The following is a 6055-nucleotide window of genomic DNA, read 5'->3' as shown; positions in this document are numbered from 1 at the left end:
CATTTCTCTGTATCCTTACCAACACCTCTTATCTTGTTATTATTTTTTATAGTGGCCATCCTAATGGGTGTGAGGTTCCGGCTCTGGAGCATGGAGAGAAAGGAGTGAGAAGAGGGCAGAAACAGATTTTTTTGTGCACGGTCTTGTCCCATCCCAATGCCCCCTGGGCCTCAACTCTGATGCGGGTGCAAGGAAGCAGAGTAACCTCTACATGCTGTGCAGGGATAAGGGGTAAGAATTTTGGAGGCAAGATCTGAGTCAGGATGGTTACCAGAATCCGATGTTCTGGCTTTTTGACCTTCTTCTTACAGATACTTGGATTCACCCCATTACTGGAACCACAATCTGTAAGTGCATCAGGATCAGGAAACTTTTCATAGGACGTGCAACACTGTTCTTGTGCTTTTGTAGCTGCTTTCTTGACATTACCCTGAGTACGAGTAGGACTAGTTAACCCACTGAGAGCCATGTATCGAAGTAAGCAAAGAGCCCAGTCTGAACCCTGCCACACCTCTCTTGGCATTCAGAGCAGAGGGTCAGGCCTCATAGGGTGGAAAGAACCCAGCATAGGCTGTCAAACGACACAACAAATCCTAAGGCTTATTGTCTGTGTTTCCCACCTCTTATGAGGAGCTAGGGAACAGGGTGAATAAGAATCACTCTCTGCCCTCTGTTGACTTGCAATCTAGGCCACATGGACACACAGTCACAAACACACGGTTACTGACTATGCGGTGAGTACTAATGGAGGGCAGAGAAGAGCTGCTCTGTACAGCCTGGGGATGAGGTCAGGGAAGGGGAAGGACAGGGACATGGAGTTTGATGAGAAGAGCAGAGCAAAGGCATTACAGTCAATTACAGACCACAGTGTCAGCCACATGCTCTGGGCTCGGGAACACCACCACTGCTGATGGTGATGGCGATGATGCCTACCAGCCCAGAGCTCCTCTGTGCACCCCCCTTCTGCACAGCCCACTTCTTGGATGCTCAATGTTTATTTAAGCAAAACCACTGTTACTCAAAACATGAACAGCCTTGTCCGGACATGCCCTTTAGAACAGTGATGCCCTGTAGAAATAAAGTGCGAGTCACATGTGTCATCTTAAGTTTTCTAGCAGTTACATTAAAAAAAAAAACTTTTAGGCAGGTGCAATTAAATTTAATTATGTATTTTACTTAACCCAATGTATCCCAAAATATTATCATTTCAACATGTAATTCATATGAACGCTATTCATGAGACATTCTACATCTTTTCTCTCCCATTAAGTCTGGAGCCCTCATGGTGTGTTGTACATCAGCAGCACATCTCAGGTCAGATGCTCAGTTTCTACTCAAAATTCTTCATCGATGTCGCGATCTCACAAAATTTGCAGTTGAAAAAATAGATGCATATACCCGGTTGCTCCAAATATACTTAAAAGTTTTCCAACAATGACGTATTGATGGAAAAATATGTTACTCTGTTTTAGGTTTTAGATTTGAATTTAAATTATTTAAAATGAGTGGGACTTAAAAATTCAGTTTCTCTCTCATCCTAGCAGTATTTCAAGCATGCACTACCCACACATGGCCAGTAGCTACTTGTTGGACACCACAGTTTCGGATCCTGGGAACATCCCTCTGAAGGTGCTGGGTGGTGCTTAAATTCTTTCTTGAAGTTGGTTTTAAATGTTTCAAAAAAACACCCTGTACTCCCTGGGAGCCCTGCCATTTTGGCGGTGGGGGGTTGGGGATCGTGAAGACCAATACAGAGCTTACGTTCTGGCTGGAGACTGGCTATACTCCAGATAGGTTACTTTTCTAGTGTGGCTCCTACCTGGGATTGCCCTTGTAGTCCTAAAACACATCCAAGTAAGTGTGACCTAGTGGCCTTCTTTCCAAATCTTCATGCCAGATTCTGGTCACAGGACAGTGAATATGACAGGGCACAGGTATCTCAGCAGTACTCACGAGTGCCACGGCTAGGGAAACAGAAGACAGGCCAGGGGCAAAAACTTGGGAGGGCTGTGAACTCCCTCCCAGTCTGTGCCCTCCCTCAGTGGCCAGACCCCTGGCCATGCCGTCTACCCAGACTGCACAATGGCTAAGGCAAGGCTAGGCATCTCAGCTAGGGTAGCCCCATCACCTCCCCCTGGGTGCCTGTCTTTATATCCCACTTTATCTTTGACTCATTCTGAACCAGGTTTGAAAATGACCTACAAGTAAATAGTATCTCTGTTAACTAACATAGTAAGTGGCAATGGCCTCAGTGGATACACACATTGAACCTCACTGAGAAAAATTTTTGGCCATTGAACACAAGGAGGTCCCCTATTAGCCCCACAAATTCTCCAGTATGAACATTTTCTGCCATTGACTTCATCAGATCATCTGAAGATTACATGGTAGGTCCCAACCCCACCTCACCCATGGAATAGTAGATAGTCCAGGAGCCTTAGTGGGGTTGCATCCCTCCCTTCTCCTTTTCTTCCATCTCATTCATTTAAGGCAACTTTTTAAAAAAGACTTTATTTATTTATTCATGAGAGACACACACAGAGAGAGACAGAGACATAGGCAGAGGGAGAAGCAGGTTCCAGGCTTCCCAGGACCCCAGCATCATGACCTGAGCCCAAGGCAAATGGTCAACCACCGAGCCACTCAGGTGGCTCAAAGATTTTTTTTTTTTTTTTTTTATTTTTATTTTTATTTATTTATGATAGTCACAGAGAGAGAGAGAGAGGCAGAGACACAGGCAGAGGGAGAAGCAGGCTCCATGCACCGGGAGCCCGACGTGGGATTCGATCCCGGGTCTCCAGGATCGCGCCCTGGGCCAAAGGCAGGCGCCAAACCGCTGCGCCACCCAGGGATCCCCAAAGATTTTTTTTTAATTTTATTTATTAATTCACGAGAGACACAGAGAGGGAGGCAGAGACATAGAGGGAGAAGTGGGCTCCATGCAGGAAGCCTGACGTGGGAATTGATCCTAGAACTCCAGAATCATGCCCTGAGCCAAAGGCAGACAATCAACCGCTGAGCCATCCAGGCATCCCCAAAGATTTTGATTTAAAAAATCTAATCACACACTTTTTTTTTTTTTGAAAGAGAGAGATTGAGAGAGAAGAGCTTGGGGGGCAGAGGGAGAGGGAGAGAATCTTAAGTAGATGCTGCATTTAGCAAGGAGCTTGACACAAGTTTCCATCCTATGACCCTGAGATCATGACCTGAGCCAAAACCAAGAGCTGGACACTTAACCCACTGAGACTTTTAAGGTGACTTTTTAAAAACACCCAATCCATGCCAGGCATGAGCTGGGAACTACAGTTTCTGAAGCTAATGAGTCCACTTACATTACTTAATACTGAGTCACCTACTCCAGTAAAGAGAGACAGATACATAAACACATATACGTAATTAAATGCCTTCATAACAGTGACTATTATCTCTATCAGTTCAAATGTTTCTCTCCATTTTCTTTCCCATTTCTCTTCATTTCTCCCCATGATTCAGATAACCCACTGCAGGGGAATGGGGCCTTAGTTTAAAATGCATGGATCTGCATTTGGAACCCTAACTCTCCCCTATGGTCGTTGTATGTCCTTGGGCAAATCACTCAACTCTTTTGAGCCTCAACTTCCGCATTTCTTCTACCTGTTTACAAGGAGGCTTTGAAGATTCAATGAGACCATGCAGGTGAACACTAGTGTGGAACCTGGAACAAAGCATTTAATAAATACAATGCTACTGAGCCTTGTTTTTAACCAATCCTTCCAGCAGGTTTGAAATGCTCATTTCTGTTGTGCAGACTGAAGTCTGGAGCGGGATGTTTGCTGTGGGCTCCAGTGTCAGGTGCCAGTTTTCGAATCCCGGTCACCTGAAGCCTTCCTACTGCCTCAGGGTGTCAGGGCAGCGTATTCGAGGGACACCCAAACCGCTGTGGGGCAGGACTTTGTGGAGAAAGTGTCTTCTAAGGGGAGATCTGATCTGAGAAAATCAACCAGTTGAGGGGAGAAGGAGATGAAATTGTGTTTCAGGCCAAAGGGAAAAGAATAAGCAAAATGCCAGACGCAAGGAAAGACAGTATTTGCAAAGGACAGAAAGATTTCACATGGGTAGGGTGAGTGTGTGTGAGTATGTGAGAGAGAGAGAGAGTGTGTGTGTGTGTGTGTGTGTGTGTGTGTGTGCACGCACGCCGGGGTTGGTGATCACTGGAGAAGCGGAGTCCTAGCCGGTCAGTGGGAGAGGTAGGTCTGAAACTGAGCTTTACTGTTTCCCAGCTGAGCTCTGCCAACCTCAATTCACTGTTTTCCTGTAGCTTCTATTCTCATGCACACGACTCGCTTATCTAGAAGTCTAACTGCCCTTTATTTAAATTCATTCTCTAAAGTTTATTGGCTATTTGACTTTTGGAAAGTCCCTTAACTATTTTAAGCTTCTGTTTTCTTATTTCAGCGTTGGATTTGATGATTTCCAGAATGGCTTTGGACTCTAAACTTCCACGTAGGACAGAGGCTGAGAGCTCTGGTTTCTGTCTCTTCTGAGGAATACGCGGTGGGGTGAAGGACGGGGCAGGGGGAGGGGGGGATGTCTGACGTTTCCAGAAATGCTTGGGATCTCAAACATGGTTGATCCAACCATGGCCAATGAATAAGACAGTGTGGTCCAAACACGCTCAGTGAGGTCTCTGACACTTACTGGTCCATCGTCCCTCATTTGTCTTGGCAAGACCACATGGGTGACAGTGCCAGTCCTGAAGAGGAATCCTTCACCCCACAGGGTCATTTAAAAGAGACCTGGGTCCCAGCTGCTGGTCCGATTTCCATCCACCCCAGGACTGGGGTTTCCGAAGGGACTGTGGCAAGCACAGATGAGTGAGTCACCCTCTCTACCATGCGAGCCAAAGGAGCCAGCGATAAAGAAAGGGGCGGCTCTCCAACCATTCGAAGGAGAAAACAGTACCAGGAAGAAGAAGCAACAGAGCCTCAGCAAGAGGTGGAGTGGGCCTTGCTTGCTCTGCTTGCCCTCCTCCTCTCTTCCACTTGCCCTCCTCCTCTCTTCCAGTAGAGTGCTCTGATTTTCCTGAAATCCTCTTTCCCTGGGCCATTCTCTATGGCTCCCGAAGGGATTATCTCATTTGTTAGCGCCCTAGTCCAAAGCCAGTCACCCCATCAGAGGGATTGGTTTGAAGATGGCCAAAGGCATTTCCTGGAACAGCTGGAAGAAAGTGTCTGTTTTATCTTCTGGGGTTGCTCAGGGGCAGATGCCAGAGATGGAGCTGTCAGACAGGAATCTGACTGAGAAAGGAGAGACACTGAGTCCTGAGGACCCATCCTGGAGCTTGCCCAGCAGATCCTGATTCCCCTTCTGACTGAGGATATTTTAATGCAGACAAAGGGCCGGTCTGTCTCTTGCAACAGAAAGGACTAATTCAAGGGGGCATCAGATCACCCAAGCTATAGGAATAGGGATAATTACAATTAAGTGGGTAATAACTCTTCTCTGAGTCCTTGATGGCACCTCACAAATATTGACTCTTTATCTCCTACCAATTCACAAGAGAGATGTAATTATCACCATTATATAGCTGTGATTACTGTTTCTGTTATGTTGTGTGACTTGGCCAAGGTCAAATTGCTTGTAAGTAGTGGAGCAGTGATCCAGACCCACTTCTGCTTATACTGAATTCTATGGGCTTGTCCCTCTACCACATGGTCTACTGCTGCAGGGACAGGCTTAATTAACATGGGGAAAGGCAGGCAGGGAACACTGTTTGTTTGGATATCCAAGTCACTGAAAGGATTTTCCATCAAAGACACAAACATCTAGCAAAGGGATTATTGTTACAGGAAAGAACAAAGTCGAGAGGCAACAACAACAACAACAAAACCCAGCGCTGCTTGCAAAGGGCACTCTCCCAAACGGAAGGAGAGGAAGCCAGCTAACTTTTATTTTTCACTTGCCATGTTGTTAGGTCTATTCCATGTTTTGGTGCATGGAATAGGAACAAAATGAACTGAGGTGTTACAAAAATACAATCTCACAGAGCCCCAGGTCCTGAATTTAGCTGATTTCC

The sequence above is a fragment of the Vulpes lagopus genome, chromosome 9 (assembly GCF_018345385.1).
Source record: "Vulpes lagopus strain Blue_001 chromosome 9, ASM1834538v1, whole genome shotgun sequence".
Lineage (NCBI taxonomy): Eukaryota > Metazoa > Chordata > Mammalia > Carnivora > Canidae > Vulpes > Vulpes lagopus.
Note: the sequence above shows the minus strand (reverse complement) of the source record.